Here is a 26,643-nt window from a genome sequence, read left to right as displayed (position 1 = left end):
TTTATTTTTTTTATAAAGCACGATGATACTTAAAAAGATTTCAATATTATAATAATAAAAAAAAAAGAACAATAATTTTGAAAGGCCTTCTAAATTCGATTTATTATTCAGTTTTAACCGAGTTGGTGCGAACATCTAATGGGTGTGATCATTTTTGCTTTCTTATGTAAATCAGCTACTGGGAGATAAAAATTTCATCTCAGTTATCAAAGATCCAGGCCTATTCTCAGGGCTATAATGACCACTATGTTCTAGAGATCAGTTATTTAATACTTGAGGGTAGCGCTGTACTGGCATCTACTCTAGTTCGTCTTGCATCCTAATAGCTCCCTTGTGAGTCACCGCTCTGCGTCATCTAACTTAGGAACAATTAAATGCGTGCTCTGCACCCTAGTTTATCTATAATGTCAAAGGGAAGGGAAGGTCTTAAGAATATATCTGTTACACTCGAGTGGGATTCAGATAAGGCTCTGGTGTTTTTACATGTTAACCTTGTAGCGGAAAAAATTGTCATTACCACGAGGCTTCGGAAGGTTGGCCTTTTTTTTTTTCCTTCGTGTAAATGTCACCATCGTCATGCTAATAACTATGGTTATGATGCAATTTTGTCCACGTCTAGAAGCAGAGAAAGCATATCATTAATATACGGAAGGAAATCTTATATACAAAGATCAGCAGGTAATTTTTTTTTAAAAGAAAATGGCAGCCGAAGTTGGAAGATGTACTAAACCTGCAGTCCTGTTTGAATGAAATGATCTTCGAAGTACGTGATAAGTATTTTTACTTGAATCATACAAGCTAGTCTAAAAGGGAGGTTAGAAATCCGATTATAAACACAAACCGGATAAGATGTATTCAATTCAAACAGAATTGCTTAAAAAAGATTTACACTTTTATGTCTGTTTGGATTCTCTCTCTCTCTCTCTCTCACGGTAACAGGAATTCTGTTGTGATGTTGGACACACAGATTTTGGAAGTGCTAATCTAGCAGAAAGTTTATGATGGGAAGAATTAAAATTCTAGCTAATGTACTACTCATAAGGCAAGCGTTTGATGTACGAGTAACACGTGTTGACTCTGATTTTGTTAGTCGGGGATGATTTACAGTCTAAGGAACCTTTTGGTTGGTGGGGAGGGGGCGAGCTGGACAACGTACCGGGGCGTGTCTCGATGTTCGTTTTAATACTTCAACATTTATTCGGCTTCTATCCAACCCTACGTAGCCTATATGGACGTCGGAATCTTCCATGATAACAACGACATATCACTCAATCAATAATTGCTCCAGAATCGTTCAGAGAACGTGCCAGTAAGTTCGAATACACAACATTATTCCCAATTTTCTGACTTTAATCCAATGGGATATGAAAGCATGAAATATTATCTAACTCGGTCTGTTGTTTGCGAAATACAGAAAAATATCCGCTTCACATCTCTTGCTTTAGAACTGCACATTATGCTGTGTTGAAAATAGTTTCAAAGGCCTCATTGCAGTCGAAATTATCCAGTACTCATACTGGCCACTGAATTAGAAACCTTTATGCAAATATACGTCCACATCATTTACGCAGCGTGTATGCAAAATACTTAGTCACGTGCGTCACCACGTTTTCTAGGCAACTAAGAATTGCTGTTGGTCGGTAATCGTCAATAGTGTGGATCACAAGGGGAAAAACAAAGGATCTTTCGCAGTCCGATTTATTGCAGGTGCCCGTCTGGCTGGACCCACGATTTTGAAAACAGCAGAGCTGACTGGTTTCACAAAAGGGGAGATATCCCGGGTGTTTATTCGGGGGGGGGGGAATATTGGCGATCGCATGCCTATACTGAATAAAATAAAACTTTCTCATTCAGTGGTATGTGCGTATAAAATAACTCTTATTACAATGCGCCCGCCGGTTCAAATTACGATGAGAATTGTGGCGCGAGTTGGTTTCGTAAACCAAACGTTTGGAAGTCGTAACATTATCTTACCACTCTGCTAGGAGGGGATGGCCTATTTCGTTCTTGACTACGTAATGATAAGCTTAACAGTGGAAACGTACACTGATTTATCTTCCACGTGCTATCTGATAGATGCAAGAAACAACCGATTAGGGTCATTGAAACATGAAATTACACCCGTCTTGTTTAAATAAATGAAAATATTTTATTATATATATATATATATGGAGGAAAAAAGTGAAGGAAATTTGGAAAAACTAGTGAAATAGAAAACGAAAAAACGCACTGGAATAGAAAATTGAAACCTAAATGTTTGGAATGATCAAAGGAGATGTAGAAACCCATCATAAATTATTTTAAAAAACAAATGGTTGTGGAAATCTGACAGAAACAGAATTATATATTTATTTCTGGAAATTATGCAATGAATAAATAAGACAGGATGAAATTTTATTAGATGAAATAGGTAATGAAACGACCGTAGAAATAGAATTCCTCCAAGCGTTGAAAAGTTGATAATCTTTTCGGGAGTTTAAGAAAGATGAAAGAAAGAAATGCAAAAACAACTCATTTGATAAACACAATTCTAAAACTATTAATAAGAATAAACGCAAAAAAAAAATAAATTCACTTAAATAAGACCTGTTTGAGTGAGCAACAAAAAATAGCAAAGTTAAAAGACAATTTGTATAAAATCACTTTCAGTGCGAAGCTCTGATTAAAAGCAAAAAGTGACAGAACGAAGTTTAAAACGAAATAGAAAAAACAAACAAACAAACGCACACTTGCTGAAATCAAAATCGTGGCTCAGTTGACCATCAATAGAAACAGATCGGAGACATTCCAAGTGATGTAATCTGATCACGTGAACATGCGAGAAAAAAAAATTATTGGTGAAAACTAAATGAAAATGAACGCATTCAAATGTTAGGGTTTTACTGATTCTGCATTGCACTAATTTTTGTAAAAAAAAATAAATAAATAAAAATAGAGAAATCCATATTGGAAATATGAAAGAAAATAAAATGTTAAAGATAGACTGAAAATAGAAAGGAATAAAAGGAGTAGGACAATTCAAAATAGGGTATTTTTCTATTATCGTTACAAATACACAGTCTACCGCATAAAAGAGGATAAAAAATTAACCATTGCCAATAATAATAGGCTTAAATTGTCGGTCGAACTGAATTTATTTGTAATACCAGAAGCAATAACGAGCGCTTACCACAGAGCTACGAACGGTCTGCATACAGGCATGACTTCCTGTTTCTATGTGAACGTGGAAGCAAACGCTACATCCGTCTTAGTCAAGCAAGCAAACAAACAAACCATATTATTGTATAGCGAGATAAAATAGAGAATAAAAATCTGTTTTCCATCCGTAGAAATGGTACGCATCTTACGTAAATGCGGTTGATGTTCATAGCCTTAGTTGCCTTGTGTTAATTCGGCCACTCGGTCGTAAAAACGAGGGCGGCTTGGTTTAACGATGAATCAATAAAACAGCGAATACCGATGAAATATAAGACAGTTTTCAAGACCACCTGTTCTCCTGCCTAATTCCCAACAGCTGCGCTTGGGGGCAGAGGCTTTAACTCAACTAATGTCACAGGCCACGCTGGAATCTGAACGAAACATTGGAATGTGGGCATCGCGTGATTAGGTCGGAGAAACGAAATGAATCGGTCGATTCAAAGAGACATCTAAATTCAAGCAATGCAACGAGTGCATGCGAGAATAATTCCGAACAATTATTTTCATCCGAAATATCTTCACAATTTATATCTTGAAGGCGACTAACGACATTATTCCACCAAATATTTTGTTTGACCAACATCGCTATCGGTGCGCCAAATACTGCACCGTTTTCATTTACCTTTTAAGGTCAAGGAGGTTTATGGATATAATTATTCCAGATCTCGACAACCTCGAATCGAGAGTGCCACCGGCAACAACCCTTCATGCAATGCATTTTCATGTAATGCCACCAGACAAACAGTTTCTTGGTTCCTACTGTGGTAATTTCTTCACATATATAAATGGTTCTTTCATATTTATTTATCGACTGAAACTCTGTTATTAGCTAACACTTTAAAACAATAAACTACACCACAGCATTCAGCTCAGGAAAGATGACATCATTCACACGAGAAATATAAATGAAACAATTAATAATAATAGAAACAATATATCGAACACCTGTTGATGAGTTGTTTTTTGTTCGTTTTCATAACGGAGTTAAATTTTCCCCCCTCCTACCTATCGGTTTCTGAAGATACGAGGGTGGTCTGAAAAGTTTTCGGCCTAACAATAAAAAACAAATTTATAATTTCAAAATTATTTTTATTTTTTAAAATAATCTCCCTTAAGAATAATACATTTATTCCAGCGATGCTCCAGCGCCATTATCCCATACCTCTAGTGGTTCTCAGTAAGATTTGCAAAATACCTGTCTACAGCTGCAATCACCTCTTGATTCGAAGAAAAACGCTGACCAGCGAGGAAGAGTTTTAGTTTGGGGAAGAGACAGAAGTCAGAGAGAGCAAAATCTTGGGAATAGGGTGGATGTACCAACAATTCATAGTGCAGATCCCTTAATTTTCCAATTGTCAAAACACCTCTGTGGGCAGGTGCATTGTCCTGATGAAAGATGATTTTTCTTCTGCAAACCGGGTCTTTTCTCGAGAATTATTTCGTAGAGTCTGGTTAAAAGATCGGAATAATATTAACCGGTTATTGTTTTACCCTTTTCAAGATAATTAATAAACAAAATGCCTTTAACATCCCAAAACACCGATGCCATGACCTTTCCTGCTGATGGAACCGACTTTGTCTTCTTTGCCGCTAAACAACGGGCTTCTTTCTTCTGTTTGGATTCTGGTGTGTAATGGTGAATCCAAGTCTCATCCATAGTAATAAATCGATGCACAAAATCAGTTTTTATTCTTGTTAAAACTCTCCAAGCACTGTTCAGAGATTTTCGTGCGAGTGCGTTTTTGATCTGCTGTGAGCAAGCGTGGTACCCATTTGAGCAAAGCTTTTCCATTTACAATTCTTCTTGCAAAATATACCCTACACGTTCTTTTGAAATGCTTATAGTATCAGCAATTTCATGCACTTTGATTCGCGGTCATCCAATACCATATTGTGCACTTGATCAATGATTTCTGGTGTTGTTACACTTTTTGGACGTCGTTCACTTGGATCATCTTCAAGGCTGGTACGGCCACGTTTAAACTCGGAAGTCCATTTCTTATTTCTCAGAAATGAAGGCGAAGAGTATCCATAAACTTTTTTGAATTTCGAATGAATTGCTTTTGGTATTAAACCTTCTTTTAGAAAGAATTTTATAACCGCACGATACTCAATTTTATTCATTTCAAGGGATACAGACAACACTTTTGCTTCAGACAACAGTATAAAACAAAGTACTTGATAAAATGACTTGCAATTACACATGAATGCATATGACAGATGTATCAACTTAGAAAAAAAAAAACACTTGGCCGATAGTGTTGCCATCTACGGTCGAGGCCGAGAACTTTTCAGATTACCTTCGTACATCCCATGGGCCATCTACGACGTGCACTCTTCTATTTGAAGCGAAATTTTCGCTCAGAGACGCTTTTTTTTTAATTTTAACGAAAAAACGCAACTTCATTTCCAATGGTTTTAGCCCATTCTGGCGACTTAGAAGTCTGTTAACAGAATCTACTGTATGACTTGCAATACAATGAATCATGCAAATGATGCCGAAGGAATGCATTCTTTCTGGGACAAAGGAACAAGCTTTATGGATGAAAATCCTCATGGTACCATATTGAGGAGGATAACAATCACGCCAATCCTGGTTACAACGATATGTGTCATGAAGACATTTCCATCTGGCTGAGGAAGAATGAGAAGATCTAAAATGGCAAGATGATGGATTTTTTTTTAATTTCTAGTGGAAAATGTATCCTACAATGAACAGTACTGACTTTTACAAGAAAGTCCAGTTCAAATGAGGAATCTTTTCAACCAGTGATAACGTTTTCAATATTCAAAACTTAGAATGGGTGTGTTTGGAGACGATGTTCGAAATACTCTACGGAATAATTAGCAAGAACAGGAAAAACAGGACATTCCACAACTATCCTCTATTTGCTAGTGAAATAGAGTGGATGAAGGCAAGTCAGACAATTATATGGGCTGGTTCCAAATTTTTTCTTCGAATGATTATATTCGTAAAAATGAAAACAATGATGACACTAATAACACCGCAGGGCCAAGTTTTGAGATTTTATGTTTGAAATCTACATCATTTTTTAAATAAAATGGGAATTGGTCAACAGATCACATGCTTAGTAAGTTTGTAGCTAGGCCAAATAATGCATTATATTACAGATCTTACTTGGATGCGTGAATTTGGAGATACCGTAGAGTTTAGAAGGATGATCCCATGGTAGGTTTGCCTGATTCGAGGGGTAAAAAAACCCTTCCATCGCCCAGTAAGACCAACTGAATCATCTTCAGTTAGAAAGATCGATATCTGTAATCCTGTCTGCTGTTGATCTTACCGATGGAAGCTATCCAGTCTTACACGGCATGGAAGGGGTTTACTTTGAATAGATAGAATAGAACAGAGAAATGTTGGTGATTTAATGTTGAGACTAGGAGTTCAGAGAATCTGCAAGAATTTACAAGCTTGTACATGTGCGCAATTTCGGTTTCTGATGAATGGCATCTGCACATACATCGCGCCTCAAGCATGGCTAGACATATAAAGAACACCAGGACTGGTCTGGATAGCAGAATTGTACATCCAAACAGAATGTGTTTCTTGCCTTATGTCCCTAAGTGCATTATTCATCTGTGACGCTTGAGGGAGAAGTGCGGAGATCTGAAACTGTTTTTCCTAGTATGGACTTCGGCATATTGTAGCACAAAACACACCCAAGCTTTTTCATAGCATGCATCGTCATACTGTATAGGCTAATAAGAAATGATGCAAGGAAAATGGGGGAAAAATCTGAGTCATCTGAATTGGATTGTACAATGTCCCAATGTCACTTTTGGGATGAACCGAAAAATCTTTACACTGTTTTTTTTTTATTATTATCAATCAAATTGTCTTATATTCTTCATGAACCTGTAGTCAGCTAGTTTTTCTTAAAAAATTCCTCTCAAAGGGTTTACAAGATTAAAGTTATCTTAAATATCTATTTTCGAAATTTCTGGTGTTCTTTTATTTTACCGTTAATTCTTTGATGTCAATAAAGGTTTTTATGTTAATAAAGAGTAAGTTATTATTATAAATAAAATGACAATTATTCTTTTGTCAGATCGGTTCTTCCAAATATGAATAAACCTCAAATTTTGACGTACTCAAACATAAGAAACTTTCACTAATTAATTGTAAGAGCACAAAGTCCATTACTTTGCCAACTTTGGCTTTCAAGGATATAAAAGATTTCACCATCAATTTTTCCGTTGTCCTTAACGTGGAAAAGATCCCAATCATTAACTATAACGAAAGATTAGATCATGACAGCTGCGTGGTTTGGAGAAGTCGCAAGTGCAACTGCATGAATATCAATGAAGTTATTATTTGTTACGTTTCCATGATTCATGTTTAGAAGAAAGTGGATGCTTGGAATTTATTTTACTATTCTTTAAAAATTCTATTTATTTATTATTGTTATTTCTTTGGTTTTATGGCTTTAATGTTACCCAGCAAAATCCCGATATGGTTAAGGTTCAAGATACAGTATATGAAATCGAAGCATTCATATAGATTACATATAGCTAATTTTAAAAGAACAATATGCCCGCGCAACCGCATTTATGTCAATTTCATATTCTTGCTTCAAGAACAATGGATATTAGCAACTAGACTCGCGCCGATTGGATAGATTTTTTTTTTTGCTAAATAAACTGTGACGTAATAAACGTAATATAACGTTAATTTCATTAGTATTATTTTCAAAGATTTAACAAAGTTTAGGTCATCCATAATATAAATGATTCATTTATTAACAATTCGTCTGTACAAGTCATTTATTGCTATACCACAGACCGCTTAGAATTTCACTGTGGTGCAATTCGGGTTAAATATTCAGATCAACATAGAAAAAACTATTTCTCTGAAATTCCTAAATATTCAATACATACATAATGTAATTAGTGAAAAGTGCAAATGGTTCTACCAGCGTCTCTCATCAGCGAAGTCATCCAACCACCACCATTGAATAAGTGAGGTCAAAGGTCATCGGCAAGAATGCAAATAACTTCTGCCTCCCTCTGCCGAAACATCCTTCTCTAATTATTAACTTCATTCTACAGTGACGTGATAAGTATTTTAAGTAGTTCTATAAGATTTTTACTTACCAACTTGCAGTTCACAATACCACAAATTAAAAGGAGGGGTGAGGTTGCATAATCCGGTTACGGATTTTATTTTGAACTTATTGCAACGTCTAGGAAAACATTGAATTTGCGGTTGCTGGATTATTCATAACCTCCTCTTGGCTAGCGAATAAAGTTAAGAAACCGAAGACAAATTGGTAGCACTGGAGAGACTTATTTATATTTTAAAATACAGCACGAGAGAATCTATCGTTGTCTATAGTTAACTAAGATGCCACCTAGTGACAGAAAGTAGATACCAGTATCAAAAATATACACCTAAACATTCTCTTCTGATTGTTAACTTGATCGAAAGCTACACCATTGTTTGAGAGATGGTGTCATTGTTGTGATTGCTGTGTCAATTTCCTACACACAGACAGCACGTTCCTATATAACAATAGCGCGCGATAGTCGTGTTCCTTTCAACCGAAATGGCAAGTCAATAGTGATTTGACAGCAAACGCATAATATTAATTAGAAGCATAAGTAACCTGCTCGCCACTTCAATTATCTGGAACATGATTCAAGATTGGATCAAAATGGATTTCGGTGACATTATGTAATCAATCATAATAATCGGGTGGAATATTTTACTATTTTTTTTTTTTTTTGTAAAGATGCATACTATGAATATCTTCTAAATTACGCTTCGTGATACTGTTAAAGTATCACGTGATACTCAGTTGGTTGCTTAGGAACGGAAACCTGATCTATAAAGACAGTTATATTATCACACGCCACCTAGCGGTATAAAAACTGACTAGCATTACTTATTATTAAATTCGTTGTATTTTTAATTCAAAATATGAATATAAAAATAATAAATATATTTTGATTATTTATATAAAATTTAATAGCATCTAAAATATAAATCTGTTTTTTCTTATTGTTTTTAAATATTCTAATTAAATTTAATAGTTATACAAATATATAAAGGACACCAACTCTCATCAGCCTTGATTAATTATTTAAATTTAGCTCGCTGGTATTGTTTAAGAAAGTAGGAGACTTTTTTTGTAAGGGTTGAAAAATTATCTTAAGAATATTAATGAGCCATCTTGCGATAATTACCCTTCTTTTACGTAATAGACAAGTTCCTCCTGTGGACGAAGGGTATTGTAGTCACTCATTAAGGTTTTAATGTAAAAGAGTTGTGTTTTGTGTAACTTCTAATGGATGAAAAATTAAAACAAAAAAAGATTTAATTTTTCGGTGTTATATTGATGCTAGTCTGACACCAAAGTCTCCTTTTAAAGTAAATAATAGTCTGGTTAATAAACTAATATTTAATCAGATTAACTTTTGATCTATGTCGTACAGAAAAGCACACTTTTAACATTAAAAAAATATTTGCAGTGTGAGAAGGAATACAGAAGCATCTCAAGCTTTTTATATTGTTACAAATGCCACCGTATAAAGCAAATGGATTCCTTTTATACTAATATTCAAACCACTGTCGTGTAAAGGTTTTATCGACTTATTTTCTCCGTCTCATCTTACAGCTCCTGTGATTTCCCCCCCCCCGAGCTTACATCACTAACGAAGTCTCAAAAAGAACCTTTGGAACGACCTCCTACTTTCTTTCTTTTCTTGTATGGTTTCAGGTTCGTATACTTGGCTATTTGAATGGGTGTTAGCTTTCTATAATGGTTCGTTTTCAAAGGCATCCGTGTGCAGTTTGTTGATCTGTATCCTGTCCTCGCTAGCAAAATATTTTTCCTCCGTTGTTGCTGTATCCTTCGCAATTAAAACAAACGCCACTTGATCGCGTTGCTTAGCAACAGTTGTTAGAAGCCAGTAAGTCATCTCTAGTCGTCTGTGATCCTTATAGTTTGTTGCAATGCAGAAAACATGTCGATAAAGAGATGGTTGATAAACATTATCCTCGTTCTTTTAGGTCGTGGTCAATTGGAGTGGGCGTCACTTATGTGTTTTGGATAAACATCCTTTGATGGGGGTAGTAGTCTTACATCTATAACTGTGCAAACGATTATTTTTAAGCGTTACTATAGTAACTATTTTATTGCAACTAAAACAATAATTAGAATACACGTGGTACATTTCAAATTCATGTAGATTTCATGCAACTGGCTTTTAAAACAACAATAAGCACGCGCCACCACATTTATGTAGATTTCATTTTGATGCTTAAAACAACAATTGACACGCGCAGCCGCATTCAAGCTAATGTAGTTTTCTAATTAAGCCACAAATAGAAACTCGTGCAACGTGCCTTCAAGTTAAATTTCATTGTTTATTGTATCATATCACGTGATAGGTTTGTATGGAATCCTAAAAAAAGGCATTATATACAATACGTAAACAATGGCAAAATGTCATGAAGTTCTGCCAGTTCCTAACAACAAAGGGAAAATAACAAACAAAAAAAAAACCAGTTATTTTTGAACTCACAATTGAACACAGAGCAAGCGCTAACCTCTATTTGTCCACACAATTAAGCATCTGCACGGATAAAAATAAAGAGAACGAGGCCGTTATTTCTAAAATAGAAAGATTGTTATTTTTTTCCAACAGTCCATTTAATCCCAAGGGGATTCTTAAGATGGGGGAGGGGAGGAGAAGGAGTAGAACAAGAGTCGCCAGTTCGTAAACTGCAGAAAGGTTGAAAGATGACTATCGTATGGGTTGTAGCTAAATTTAGTAAAGCCATATTATCTCACGTTTTAAAAACATCTGTTTCCGAGCGGAACACAGTGGGGGTGGGTTGAATAGTGAACAAACCAGCTGTTTTTTTGATGAGCACGGTGCCCATCACGACAGACGAGCAATCCCTAAGGTAAACACAATTGTCCTAAGTCGAAAATCGGAGCCGAATATTTTTCTCCAACAATCCCTAAAATACGATCCTGGAGAGGTTAAAAGATCAATACTACCAAAGGGAAAGAGAAAAAAAAAAAAAAAAAACAGTAACCCGGTAAACAGGTGATCACCGATCATTAACCAAATATTCAGCGTTCTCTACGAACAAAAGTATCCGTATCAAATTCGGAATGTTGCTAACCTTTCAAATTTAGCCACCTGCTTCAGCGAACTTACGTTATTGGCAATCGGCAAATTATTCCTGGCTCTGTTTGCATCTTATCGATCGTTCGATGAACTTTAGGATGGATGAACCTGGAGGCTCAACAGTTCCCCGGCATTTGTTCGATTTTTTTTTTTTTTTTTACTTTCTCCTAAGCTGTCTCTAGGTCACGTTTACCTTGTCGTGCGACCTACACATTGATTTTATCTATAAGATAGCTCGCGATTTTAATTAACGCATTGAAATTTGTAATGCTGAAAGATAATTTTCTGCTGCAAGATGCACGCGCAATTCTATTCATGTTGATTTCATATCGGTACAGTTAAACGTAATAATACAAGAGACAACAATACTCTTAACGTAACAGAAGTAACAGCAATATACATTTTGTCTTATCTCTCGTTGCCATGGCAATATTATAACTGTAGTTTTCTATACGATATCAGAAATTTTTTAACCACCGCTGTTCTAAATGTAGAAAATTTGTAGTTTTCACTCTGTATCAGACAATACAAGTTTAATCTTTTAAAAATAACTACATATTTCTTAGATATCTGTCTCCTTCGACTGTCTACAAATCACGTTTTGTTTTTTCCTTTGAATCAAGATCATCAGCAGTCCAAGCACACTCTTGTAACTTGAATTATTATAGGTTACTTCGAGAACCTGATTTATTGTCTTGACGAAAACCACGAAATTGATGTCAGAACGCTGTATTCCGATCTTGAGGATACTATTGAATTGCAAACAGTCTTGGGAGGAAGTCGCAAATATATATATATATATATAAAAAGAAGCACCCCAAACATGCTTGCTAACATTGTGTTCAACGTGTTTGGCTTATCGATTGATCACGCCAGGTCATTGAACACCGTGTGTGGTCTGAGGCAGAGATTTCGTAAATGACAAATAAATCGACGATCACAAAGAAGAAGAAAGAAAAATGGGTTGGTACTTACAGTAGCACGTGGTAACAGACAGCCCTGTATCCGTGGGGTCTTTCGAGGAAGTTGTACACCACAGCTTGACTTTTCCTATATCGAGGGTCACGATGGCGTCCTGATTTCAGCGGTTTCCCCAATAAACTGGTACGCGAATTTTGTGGATGAGGGCCCGAACCTGACCCCAGACTCCCTCCACCACCACATCCGAAGCTTGACCGCTTCTCCCCGCCCTCTAGACGGCTTAGCTCGAGCGGTATAGTCGCCGTTGTGCTTTAGTCTCTTGCCAACTCACAGTTGAGGGCGGCAGCGAAGCGTGGGGTTTAGTTCATCGGCTGCCCTGCTCGGGTTCATGAGACATCTCGCCCGGCAGCCATGGTGGCTACGAAACAGCTCGTGCACTGAGAAATCCTTGGCCAAAACGCGTCCGAACCCTTCATCTTACTCACGGCGATAACCCGTGCACTTTCCCAGCACCATTTCGACGAAGCATCGAGTTTCCCTGGTTGCGTGTCGTTGGCGCACGACTGACGGCGCAGGGAGCTCACGGAGGTGGAGACACAGGTGGAGACGGAGACGAGGAGGCATTCGCCACGTTCTACTTGCAAAGATGCAAACCGAAAGAGCGAAAGGGAGAGAAAACGTCTACAACAACCCTCTGCCGTAGCGGCACTCCGACGATGGCGGCGATAGATGGACAAGCTTCGAGTATCCACGTGACCTTAGTTTGGTGTCTGCGTGAAACTCCCTCTACTCTGTAGTTACCCCTCCGTACACCACACGCGCGCACACACACACTGTTGCTCCCGTATATCGTCGACGTCACCGGTGACGTCATCGCGGTGCCAAAACTCTCATTCACTGGCGTGCCCGTAGACAGCCAGCGGAACTTCACCTGTCGCTGATGGCCTAACTTCGCAAGTCCGCGAGGATGAGATTGTGGGTGGGTACTGACCATCTGCACTTCGAGGGGGTGGCTCGCACTCAAGTGAGATACGAGGGGGAAAGTAGCAAAACGCATCGGGATCAGTGCTGGAGAAAAGCGTCTGCAAGGTCAATAGCGAAACTAGGCTGGCGAACTTAGTGACACACCTCTGCTGTCTCTGGCTTGTATCAATGTCAGTTCAACCGGAAACAGGTAACTCCAGCCACCGATGTAAGTATTCTATACTCGTCAAATCTATTCTAATGTATATGCATATATAAACTATTTTATGCACCTCGAAGGCAGGTCAACACACTAAGGATAAAGTTCAGGATCCTGGAGATAAACCTCAAGGATAAGATTCTAAAATAAGTATTAGAGTGCCGAGATTACACTTCTTGATTCTGTTTCTTACAATAGCATACTCCCAAACAGATTCATTTACAAAGAAATAGTGTTCATCGTAAACAGGAATGCTTACACTTGATTCCAATTATCTTTACATTATTTTTATTCTATTTTCTTTTATCTTAACTTTTCTTCATTAATTTTAGCTGAATGTCTTGTTTTATCGTTAATACATATTTACACTAAAAACTTGTCCGATATCTCATTCCAACTCAATTGTATATTCACTTATTCTATTTAACGTAATGCATTTTCTTCTTTTTTTTCTACACTCCCAAGCTCGTTATCATTTCTTGATGAATACTGTCACAAACTTCCTACTGATCTGTCATTTTCTCCCATTACGTTCCCTTAAACACGAGAAAGACAATACAACCCACAAGGGATATCATGTAAATCTTTCCAGGCAATATTACCGCTAAATATAATTAGCGATTCTATTATTATCCAACATCCGGTAGAGGTCGCTATATACGATGCCTCTGTATACGCATTTGGAAGATACACAGTGTGTATCACTGAAATTAGCGCCCTCTAAAGAAGGAAAAGAGCATTATCTGGATATCGTGTCTTACGATATACCATTAACAATGCCTGCTGTCTTTATGGTTTGCTTATAAAAGTTTAATAGCCCGAGCACTCTTTTAATTTGTCAACCTTGATAAGTTGATATCCTTTCTGTGAATGTGATGGCTTGTTTGTTGCCATGACAACAGTTGTTTTGAGTACAGAGCAAGACAAATTATTCTCCTCACGCCAGTATCTTATTTCTAGGTAGATTCGTTTAAGAAATGATGTTAATCACTTTCTTTTATTCCTCTTCTATCTCTTTTTAAATCACTTTTTTAACAGATTAAGATTATGCGAAAGATTTCTAGAGGTTTTAACCCGATTAAATAAAGTCATCAAATAGTATTATTAAATTAAATTTTTTTATTTAATATTATTTCTTATTTTATTATATTTTTATATTATTTTATCGTAAGTTATATTTACTATTTTATTTCTTATTCTATTATTTTATAATTTTAATATTAAAGTAGTGTTACTAAAATAACATAAAACACCTATAAATATTTAATATGTTATAATTTAAAGTTCTTTGACTTTTGGCAAGATCATCTTATTTCTTAAAATCTTTATATTTTGAACGTTTCATTTATCTCATTGCGCAATTGAAGTGCGCAGTAGATGGACGACGAAAACAAGGTTTGGCTGGTGAAGAAGAGAAAAAAACCCTACAGGGTTCTTGTTTATTTTAGAGAATTCTAATGGGTGCAGGTCGGTTAACTAGAACTGTATATATACATTGAATTACTAAAGGAGAAAACAATGAAACACAAATTGTTTAAGCTAAACTCCTCCCCAAAAAAGAGAAGCAAACAAAATTCAGTAACCAGAAAGAGTGGGATTTGCTTGTTTAGAAAATTATAATCAGACAATTTCAAAAAAGAAAGAGAAGAACAAAGTCGATATTAGCGAGCAAATGACTTCTGCAAACATAGTCTTTGTTCGATTGCAGACATTTTTATAACTAATGAAGTTAACTGCTTGTATTTAATTCATTAAATACGCCTACGTAATCCAACTTTCATTCCAGTACTGACGACCTCCAATCACTGCGAAACAGAATAGTTTATCGAAGTCAATACCATTAAGTAGGGATCAAATGGCATGTTAGAAAACATTAGACCACCCATTTTTTGATTGATTATGTCCTTGTAATATACCAATTAACGCTTAATAGTACTTCCATAATTGCCGCTAGAGGTCTCTCGAAGCACTATGTTGATCTTGTGCGTGTTCCAGTATGCGATAAATCACAATTGAGTTTTTTACTGAGCACACATCGATCAACAAGGTCAGTGACAACTGGGTGATTGTTACAGTTTTCTAAGGAGATATTTCCGCATGCGTCTGATGAGGGATGTCGTGTTTTTCTTCCTTAATATTAAATGAATCGGTGGGGGGGGAGGTAATTTCATTTAGGGTGTACTAATTATTAAGTAACGTGTTCTACGATTTAATACTACGGAGAAGGTGGGATGGAAGTCTCCGCCAGGTTGCTAATCAGGTAACGGAAACACACTGTCGGTGTTAGCGCCATCTTAACAACGCCATCCATCTCCTCAATCTCACGACAGACGCAGTGAACGATACTATTCATCACGGCTCGTGAGGCGACTGCGGCCGCCGATGTTCCGAATACGCACACACCGAGGTAATTGCGGAAGGATGTTGTTTCAAAGGAGTTTCTTGTTAGGGAAATGGCAGCGAGGGGTGTTATCAGAGGGGTGCTTTGCCTCGGGGTAAGAATGGCATTCTTCATTCAGCAATTAGACGACGGACGTAATGGCTCGCTTCGTCTTTCTCCTCACTTGAAATAGAGGTGGGAAAATTTGCAACTCTTTGGTTGCTATGGTTACCGGTTCAACGATGCCGGATTAAAAGCAAATGGTGACCCGAGGCTAAAAGTGGATAAAAAGATTCTCACTAATATTAGAAACTAAACAGGCTAATTGTTGCGCCTAAAAGGATTTTGATTCATTTGCGGGGGGGGGGGGGGGGATTGAGACAGTAATGTCTTTCATAAATTCTTTTTTTTTTGTTGTTGTTGTTGTTGTTCTGTTAATATTTCCTTTTTTAATAATGTCTTCATTCACTCGGTCTGTATTTTTTTTTTTACTTTCTAATTTTTCTGTTTACATTTTTTCCCTATATATTTCTAGATTTTTTTTTTTTTCAAGAGAGCTTCTTTTTTATGGTCCTTGAGCTTTCATAGATGGACACTAGTATCTGTTTCAGCAAATGGGTCGCGTGTGTCTTGCCACAAAACAGTCTGAACATGCACAAACACGTAGTTCCGTTATTGGGAAATTTGAATTCTTCTACAGCACATTTCAAGGCTAAGAGATAAACAATTTTTTTTTTTTCGCAATAACATAAATTTAGTTTAAACGATCCAAATTCTCACCAACAGGATGAAGATATGAGGTAATCTCTCACCAAACGAGTAGTTTGGTGAGAGATTAGACAGGCGAAAATGTCTTCTGCTTCCCACATGATTGATCAAGTATCCCCACGCAAAAAAAAAAAAAAAGGAAATTCATTGTCGAGATAATCCTGCACTGCTATACGATAGGATAGTGTAAGGGTGCACCATCTTGTTGGGGGGGGGAATGCATTTCTATAAACATGATTCTGATATTTAGTGCAGCATAATCTCTCAACAGAACATTTCATGATGATTTTCACCAGTAACAACCATTGAATCAATAAGCTCCTGCTATTAATTCATTAATAACTTAAATTACTTAATTCTAGGGGGAAGAGAAATCTGTCTATCTCTTACCTTTAATTCTGTCTCTGTTTTTTTTTTCTTTCTCGCCATTTATCACTCAGTTTTTCTATCTTGCTATTCTTTCTCTTTTTCCTTTTCTCTGTACTCATATTTATTTGCATCTGGAGTCTCTAATCATCGATTAATTTCTCTCTTCTTCCTAACCAATCTGCAATTTTGGTTGCCGATCCTAATTGCTTCCCCCCCTCTCTCTCTCTCTCTGTGTAATTCCTGATACGTATAGTGTTTCTCATTACATCTGTCACACATCACACGGCCAAAATGTGCTTAACTTTGCATTACAAACGATGCCATAACGTTTCGCTAATTATCATCCTCAATAATCGAACTCTTATCACGCTTGAAACATTCATTATTCACTTTAATACGAAGCTGCCATTAAAGAAAAGAAGAAATTAAAAAAAATAGTGAGAAAAGTTTGGTGATAACGAGAACTTACATTTGCCTTCTGTACACCTAATTAACCAAGAAAGGAAACAGAATGTTATAAGAGGCGAAGCATAATTCTGCTTGGATTAATTCCACTAAGTGATTAACATCCTTAAGGAATGAATCTTTTCAGATACCCAAAACGATTTGATCGTTATTTTAAAATCGGTGTTTTAAAATAAACCAAAAAAGTAATTCAGTTGCTCTGGTCGCCATCGTAAGTAAACCAATTAATGAGAAAAACTTTGGTCGATTTCCCTGGAGAACGAAACTGTTGGGATTTCCCGCATTTAATGAGTGATCTCCCGGCAAATGGAAGATGCAGATTACCAAGAGGCTGCGCCACGACGTGACAGATAATGATATTTTAGTCTCATGCAGAATTCCGTGTCCATTCTAGAAGATAACGTTTTAATATTTATGAAAATAAACTTCAAAATTGCTTTCGCAAATAGCCCATACACTTGAACTAGAACTTTCTGTAAAGAAATTAGGATTCTGCGAGTTGCACGAGACGCAATATTCTCTCCTTCGTTCGTTCATTCGGAACGAAATAGAATAAGCTACTGATTTAACTACTTAAAGTGAGTGAGGCCCGGAGATTTTGAAAAGTTGTTGATAACAGCGCAAAAACAATTAAAAATTGATCATTTACAAGCTTAATGTTGTAAGAAAGAAGACACCAATATTCAGAATTATTAATTTATGCTAATGAGAGTTCAATAGCTAAGTATTTGTATCGTTGAAACTGCTAGAGAGGAATACAAATAAAATTAGCCTGGAATTCATGGTTCATGTATTTTCCCATAGGCGGCGCTACTGTCTGTTGATTACTGATTTACTATACATTCAAAAATGTAACATTAAAGAATTCTTGGTATTTTTATAGGCTATTTTCCCGTAAAAAATAAAACATATGATCACCATGTCTGTCTATCTGTCTGTGGCATCCCTTTAATAAGGGATTAACCTTAAATGAAGTTACTTTAAAACTTTTTTAGTTTTATCTGCTTTATCTTCCCTTTCAGTTCAGTTCGGTAGTCTGTTACAGTCAGGTGACTTGGCTTCATTAGTGTTATGATATGGCAGCTAATTCTGTCTCCATGGTCTGTTTTCAGTCAACTGCGTTAAAGAAGGAAAATCCCGAATTTCCAGGAGTAAAAAACCTTTCTACCTCCGTAGGAGACTCACATTCATTTGAAAATCCTCTATAAAGGTTCTTTTGGGTCCCAGACGGGACTCGAACCCAAATCTTTCTAACCAAAGCGCATTCGGTATCGACTTAATTACAAAAATTCCTTTATATATATATATATTTTAGCCTCCCGTTGTTATTAGACTGTAATATTCACATACTATTTTAAATACGGTGTAAAGATAGTTTTTTTTCTATTCAGCAATTTTCAGAATATTTAATTTTAAAAAATGTTTTAAGGTGATGGTGTGCGTTTCTAATCCGATGATAAATTCATTTTTTAAGAACGAGTGGATTATTTATCAAGTGACATTTTATAAATTATTCTTCCTTCCAGCAATAACCCCCCCCTTCCTATCCCTTAAAGTGTGATATCGTTTGCAAACGAAGATTCTCACTTCTGAACAAATTTTTGGAAAATAAGCATGAATATTTTTGTATCCTAAGCCAACTTAACAGAATATTACATCTCTCTCTCTCTCTCCCCACCGAATATTCTTTTTGAAAAAAAAATTTCTTTCCAACAAAGATCATCTACAATCAATTTTGGAAGATGACATTACCTATTTGTTTTTTGACTTTTGTTTGCTAGAAGATGAAGATACATTTGATAATTTCTATCGAATGGCAAAATTAATTAAAAAAATGAAATACAGAAATCTAGTCAGCATTTAGGAATTAAAGCAAAACACACATCAGAAATATGCTCCATCAAAACAACCAACGTTACTACATAATTAAACTCCGGTTGTCATGACAACCGAAGTGCCTGTAGCTCCAAGTCTTCTCTTTTACAACCTCGGTTGCAAACATATTCGCTTGAGGACACAGTAAATCATTTAGGCGAATTTTGTATTCGTCTTTTAATACTAGTAATGAAATATTCTGGAGTGATGCCAAACGAAAATCAAAATGGCTGATGTTTTCTTTGTCTAGAAGACAAACTAACCTAATACACACTATTTTTTTTTCTTTTTTTTAATGGATCACTGATTCCGTAGCTTTTAATGTTCTTGAGTTGCGCTCAATACATTCACTTTGCTAACCCAATCGATTACCGAATGTTAATTTCCCATGATGCATTGGGAGTCAATGGACCAAATTGCGGGAAACCAAAAGACAGTGAGTGGCCTTGTATGCTGTCGTATTCCTTAATCTACACATGTGGCATCTGTAAGTCATTACAAGGTAAACTAAAGCCAGCAGGTGAAATTCACCTGGTCGATATCTTGTGGTTGTCTAAGGCGCACTTTATGAAAAACAATTAAAGAAGAAATCGCTTTTATCGACTCAAGAAGTTACAAAATGCATTCACTCTCCTCAACGTACGTCTCGGATCTATTCGTTCTCTCAAGCTACCAAACACAATAATAGAAAATATAATTACTTTTTCATCGAGTCATTTCAATTGTGTTTTTGCAAGCTCTGATATTTCAAAAATAAATATTTCAGATTGTGAAAAACGAAGAAAGCAAATAGTCAAATAGTAAAAGATATTTATCGTATTTCTTATTAAACTACAGTTGGAAATTTTTGATAAAGTACTGCTGAATATTTTGGATATACCTTCTTCGATAAAATGCTACTACGAGTAGATAACATTTCCCGGATAATGACAAACACGGCTGGATATTTTAAAGTTGTGTTGAGTATTTTTAATAAAATTTGCTACTGGATAATAAATAAATACACTGTTTTCAACTTGTATTGCTACTGTACTACTCCACGTCATAAAAGTACTTTTATAATTATTTTTGTCAAAGTACTAGTAGATTTTGACAAAATGCCTTTGGATATTTTGATAAAGTACTTTATACCGTTGTTTGTGATTAACATAAGTACTATTATAAAATTAATAATCCATCAAAAGTATTAAGAATACTAATTTTAATGCATACCGTTTGTTGCTTTGAACTGTTTATCATAAAGTGCTTTGTGAATTATTTTTTGGCAAAGTACTAGCAGATTTTTGACAAAATACACTTCATAAGAATACTTTTTAAAATGACTTTTGTGAAAGTACTAGAAGATTTTAATAAAATGCATTTAAAAGTATTTTTGAATTATTTTTGTCAAAGTACTAGTAGATTTTGACAAAATACCTCTGGATATTTTGATAAGTACTTTAATTATTGTTTTTATAAAGTACTTTATACTGTCGTTCGTGATTAACTTCAGTACTATTATAGAATTAATAATCATTCAAAAGTATTACGAATACTACTTTTAATGCATGTCATTTGCTGCTTTGAACTGTTTACGATAAAGGGCTTTTTGAATTATTTTTTGGCAAAGTACTAGCAGATTTTTGATAAAATGCACTTCATAGTACGTTTTAAAATTATTTTTGACAAAATACATTTAAAAGTACCTTTTGAATTATTTCTCTCAAAGTACTAGTAGATTTTGACAAAATACCTCTGGATATTTTGATAAGTACTTTAATTATTGTTTTTATAAAGTACTTTTGCTGTTGTTTGTGATTAACTTCAGTACTATTATAGAGGTAATAATCTCTCCAAAGTATTATAAGTACTGACTTTTAATACATACTATTTGCTGCTATCTTTGAACTATTTATGATGAAGTACTTTTAGATATTATTCCCGATAAAGTATGTTCTTAAATTTCTTTTTGCTAAATTTCTTCATATCATTTTATGAAGTATTAACAATAGTTTAATACGTTTTGATATGATTCCTGGTAAAATGGTTTTTTTTAATTTAATTTTTTTTTTCTCAAGTAATTTAATAGTATTTTATCAAGCATGATTATTGTAGGTATTTTGTTATATTTTCGAGTCTTTTATTGCCACTGATTTTAATAATGTACTTCCTGCTGTTTTATCACAGTCAGCTTACTCTTCTGGCGAACTCTTTCCAGTTATTTTTAATGCAAAATGCCTTCTATATGTTGCTGATGTTTCCATAAACAGATTTATGGAACGGCTATTGAAGAAACTCAAGGCTTGCGAATAAAAAAATAATGAAACTTTTTCACATAAGACACTATGAAAAATCTAAGAGAGAGATTGTTAGAACAAATTGGTAGCTTTTCTTGCAAAACCCGATTTAAAAAAAATATTATTTCAGAATTTTTATAATGAGCATAAAATAGACGAAATCGCATTGTTTGTGTTTGCCAAGCTGATGGGCGTTACTTGAAAATTCTATCCTCGCCTCCGATAAAATTGAAGAGTTTTCTGCGCCGAGAGAGTTACACTAACGTAAATAATATATTGGAGACACAAACACCGGCCGAGTGACCATAAAACTTTGCTAAGTGAGCACATTCGAGCTATAAATTGTGCATGACTCTGCCTCTCACCATCGGTGCAAAAATAAATCTCAAGACGAAGTTTAACGCTAATAAGGAAACGCGGCCAACATTGCAGGTGAATTATATGTTCGAAAAACTTGCAGAAAAACACGATAAAAATGTTCTTTTTTATTGGCCCGTTCGTAGAGCTCGCTTGTGATTATAATCTAAGTCGAATTTCGAACAGGGACTGATTGTCGACGTCTCGATCTCCTTATGCAATCACAGCTCCGATACAAGTGATTATAGACGCAATTTATTAAGAAGAAAACAGCGTTATTACACTTTTTTTTATTTTTTTTATTGTTAACGTGCTGACCTTACTTCAAGACCGTGACTTACGTCAGCAGATAATCAGATATGTACACAGGAAGCATCCTAATGACGTAATATCCTGTTCGCTTTCAGAAAATGAAGTGAGGATGATTAAACGACCCCATTGCGAAACAAACGTAATAAAGATGGTTTGGACCGCAGACGCGATCTCTGTTCTGCACACGTACAATGTAAACAGCCTCCAAGCCATCTTACAGTGCGATGTTAGCGGATGAACTAAGAATAGGCGGTCTTATAACACCAAAAATAGAAAAAAAAAAAGTGCTCAGAAGAGATTGTGCTAAATCTAATCCTTCTGTCTCTCTCTCATCTTTCTTTTTCTCTTTAAGATTTCGATTTTATTTAATTCTCTAGTGTTTTTTCCTTCATCCAGATAAAGTGATACTCTCCCTAGTTTTAATGACGATTCACTATACGAAAGAGCGAAGAAACGATCTTTTATAAGAATTAATAGTTTCTTAAAGTATGTTTAACCACAAAAGCATTCGTCTTTTCAAATTCACAATTTAGTTTCTCAAGATCTTTTCCTTTTCTTGGAAACTGTAATGGGTGCTATGATAAGTAGGAAAAGATTTATAGAACATGAATACGGACACATTTTCAAAGACAAACTAAAGCCAATTAAAAAAAAAAAAAGGTAAAGGAAGTAGAAAATGGAGCGAATAAATGAAACTGACATCTGCATAAGTTCTCATGATTAGACTTGAGTACTCCGAAAAGGAGATTTGAAATAAAATCAGTTGTTCAGAGAGGTTAAAGGTCAGGACAGAGTGCAAAGATGAACGAGATCGGGAAGATAACCGTCCAATATATTTGAAAATATCATCTTTTAACAATTTAGAACTCTTACAAATAAATAAAAATAAGAATACCTACATAATTTGTAACAGGGCAGAATTTTGGCTTTGTAAAGTACTGAATGAGATTTCAACAATGAACCCGAACCAAGGAAATTAACATCTGATGGAAAAAAACAACAATCAATAAATATAGCAACAGATAACCATCATTGAACCGTTGCAGTATATTTCAACAATTACTTCAGCTTGCTAAATCTATAATAATCGTTGATTTCAACAATGTACTCGTGAAGTAACAACAATTCAGTCTCTTGTGACTATGCATGAATATAACAGTATTGGGAAAACGCTCAGTGCAGAACTTGCTTTACTATTAATGATAACTATATTCTATGTGGTTAATCATAATAAGTAAAATATTATTGAGATATCATGTTGTTTGAAACCATATTATTTCGAATATAAAACGTCTACGTACCTGGATTATTTATATTTCTCTTAAAAATATTGAAAGAACTCATCCCAAGGAGGTTTGTGTTTTATGGAGTGCGAGATATTTGAAGTTTGTGTGTGAGACTTCGCAGCTGCTGTCATCGCGAGTAATAATAGCTACAGCAAAGTAATTCTGTCTTTCCCCTTGCTTCTTGTTCAAATGACTACCATCACAGAAAATTTGTCGGTCGCTAAAAGTATACATTACACGACCCACCATGGGGAAATCCATTCGTAGATGTCGTACGATATTGACGCATTCAAAAATCGAAAGACATTGATCAAAAGACGCATTTATTTTTTTTTTTCTTCCCTTGAACGAAATGAGTTTATTCTCAATGGAAGATTTCCGTTTCTTAAACTAAACATGACGAGACAGAAGAAGTTAATTAAAGATGACTGTTTATAATACCGATAAAGACAAGTTTTGAGTTAAACAGACTTCACTTCCATAACTTTTCTAAGATCTGGCAGCAAGTGAACGTTTTTCTTTCTTTTTAAGTGCTTGGGAAAACTTGTTGCCGTTATAAAAATTGGATCGCTTCCAATAAAATCAACAATTCCCCGGACATTATCAACGACGAAAAAAAAAAAAAAAAAGAACCAATTTTGTCAAATTTCATAAAGAAAGTGGTACTTTTACTTTAAGCATAAATTTCCGGTCAATATTTCAAACTTGAAAGCTAATGCGATTTGTAACAAAGTCAGATCCAATAAAGTGTGCATTTTTATGTAGTGGCAAACACAGTGTTACATAAACAGGATTAGTTTGATATCAATCAATAAAAAAAAAATGGATTTGATAATCGGAAGTAAAAGATTTTGTCATTTATGCTACTTTTACACAGTTTTTAGATAAGTTATTATATTTTTCTATATAATAATAGTTAAAGATATATTTTATTAATTATTTCATACTTAATATTTAAAATAATTTAATTATTTTTATAAAATTATAAAAATACAGAAGAAACCTTTATATTTTTTATATTATATTATTACAATAATATAAGCCAAGAAGTGAGGAAAGATTGGGATCAATCGACCGTGAGATGCGGTGATTGATTCATTCAATCCAATACCCTTGGAGGGTAATGGATGGCAATGCTGTAGCCAATGAATTTCTAACTGAGGCTCGGCTATTGCTGTTACCCTCCTGCCATGATCAGAGCTTCAATAGCTCAATAATCTTATCCCTACACTGTCCTCTACAGATAACGGGGAAGATGAAAAGCATTCTGCTTCGCTTCTTTAAGCCAGTCCTTATAAGGACTATAAGATTGAAGTGATCTTATCCCTACACTGTCCTCTACAGATAACGGGGAAGATGAAAAGCATTCTGCTTCGCCTCTTTAAGCCAGTCCTTATAAGGACTATAAGATTGAAGTGATTGAAATCTAACCTGATTTTCTGACTTATATTTGAACTTGATTACTGATCAGGGATTGGCTGGAGACTGAGAGATTTTATGGATAAGAGATAAGATTTTTTGAGAAATGCTGAATAGCAGACATTCTGGCCAGATAAGGAAGATTAGAGGGATAAGGATAAGTGAGAGTTATTTGAGAACATTTTATTAATATAAGAATAAGAAATATATATTGCAGATGCCAAAATTTCAGGTGAGTAGGTAAAATAAGGTAAAGATTGAGACAGGTGATCACAAAGTATAGTGATTCTGCATATTGTAGAGCAACTGCAGACTAGTCTTAATCATCATGAACAGTCCGTACGATGAACTAGACTTTAAGAAGCTGCTTGCAATTTTCCGACATGTAGGAAACCTGCTACATACAAAATGGCCGGGTAAAGTAGAGATCCATCAAATCGGGGAAGTCGAATCTGAGGACTATCAACCTTCAGAACCTCTCCCCACCACTTCTCAAGATGAGACAAGAGACAACAACCCAGCCACAGATACTCAGACCCCGGAAAAACCGTACGACTACCAAACGGTGTGCAGAAAAAAGCGACGAAAAGAGACACAATCGTGTCCATTGACCGGAACACCAGCCAATGGACACAGCGGCACAAATCAAAGAACGAATCCCGCCGGTAATCTTAAGAGACAAAAAACAATGGTCGACAATTTCGGAGGTCATGAGAAACTCCGAGATTAAATTCAAAATAGCCAAAAACTCCGACGAAAGAGTCCGTATCCAGCCCGAAGGGACATCAGACTATCGTCGGCTAACAAAGTTAATGGACGAGCTAAAGACCCCATACCACACTTTCGAACTGAAAAGCGAAAAAAACCTAAAAGTTGTCATGAGAGGACTGGTAGAAGAAATCACGTCCGAAGAAATAGCCATCGACCTTAGATCTCAAGGACTGGAGCCCATAAAAATAGCAAGAATGTATGGCAGACAAACGTCCCATGCCGCTGGTTCTCGTGGAAATTAGTAAGGAGCAAAGAGAGATTTACGATCTCAAAACAGTTTGCAATCTCAGGATTAAAACAGAACCACTCAGAAAGAAAGCAACAGCAGGACAATGTCATCGCTGCCAGTGCTCGCACAACTCCAGCCACATGTGCAAACTGCGGCGGCCCACACCCAGCCAACTATAGAGGCTGCACTCTCCATCCAGATAACCTGGCAAGAAACAGAAAAGCAGACACTCTACCAGCTCAAAAACGTGCAAATACCCCTTGAAGAAGGAATCTATCAGCGAACATCACAGCTCATATGCTGCAGCACCTCAAAGGCTAAATAAGCAGAACCTATGCCCAACAGTCAGAACACAGCTGCTATCCTAAATGGCACCCTAGGGGAGATGCTAACGGCTTTCAGCAAGACCAACCCCAATCAGAGTGATACAAACAAGTTCTTAAAAAACACTCAAGTCATCTTTACAATGATAAGCAATGAATAATACACCTGGTTCGAACAACTTCATACAGATCGCATTTCGGTATGCCAATGGCCTAAACAACAAACTCCTGGAACTACAAGAATTTACAGCAAGACATAGAATAGACATCCTCTTAATCAACGAGACGCACCTTCGGCCCTGCGACAACCCCAAACTAAGGACCCACGCACTACTTAGGAATGACAGA

At 35.8% G+C, this 26,643-nt stretch overlaps 1 protein-coding gene and 1 long non-coding RNA gene across 3 annotated transcripts in view; one reads left to right on the top strand and one right to left on the bottom strand.

The window, feature by feature from the left end:
• LOC150098801 (potassium voltage-gated channel subfamily KQT member 1-like) overlaps positions 1-12,416 on the bottom strand; it is a 388,359-nt gene extending 375,943 nt beyond the window's left edge. The window contains exon 1 of the mRNA XM_090404568.1: positions 12,337-12,416. The gene's annotated coding sequence lies outside the window, so the exon portion shown is untranslated. The remainder of the gene's footprint in view (positions 1-12,336) is intronic.
• A 923-nt stretch (positions 12,417-13,339) lies between these two features.
• Positions 13,340-26,643, top strand: part of LOC150098800 (uncharacterized) — a 51,217-nt gene continuing 37,913 nt past the window's right edge. The window contains exon 1 of one of the 2 annotated variants that reach the window (XR_016549548.1): positions 13,340-13,474. This is a non-coding gene — a long non-coding RNA (uncharacterized LOC150098800). Of the gene's footprint in view, positions 13,475-14,360; positions 14,426-26,643 lie in introns of those variants that run through there. The other variant, XR_016549549.1, reaches the window with a different exon arrangement.

Source organism: Typopeltis vanoorti, chromosome 15, assembly GCF_054136105.1.
Source record: "Typopeltis vanoorti isolate ZY-2024b chromosome 15, IOZ_Tvanoo_1.0, whole genome shotgun sequence".
NCBI classification, from domain to species: Eukaryota; Metazoa; Arthropoda; class Arachnida; order Uropygi; family Thelyphonidae; genus Typopeltis; species Typopeltis vanoorti.
The sequence above is the reverse complement of the archived record's forward strand: the minus strand, read 5'-3'. Positions and strand labels throughout refer to the sequence as shown.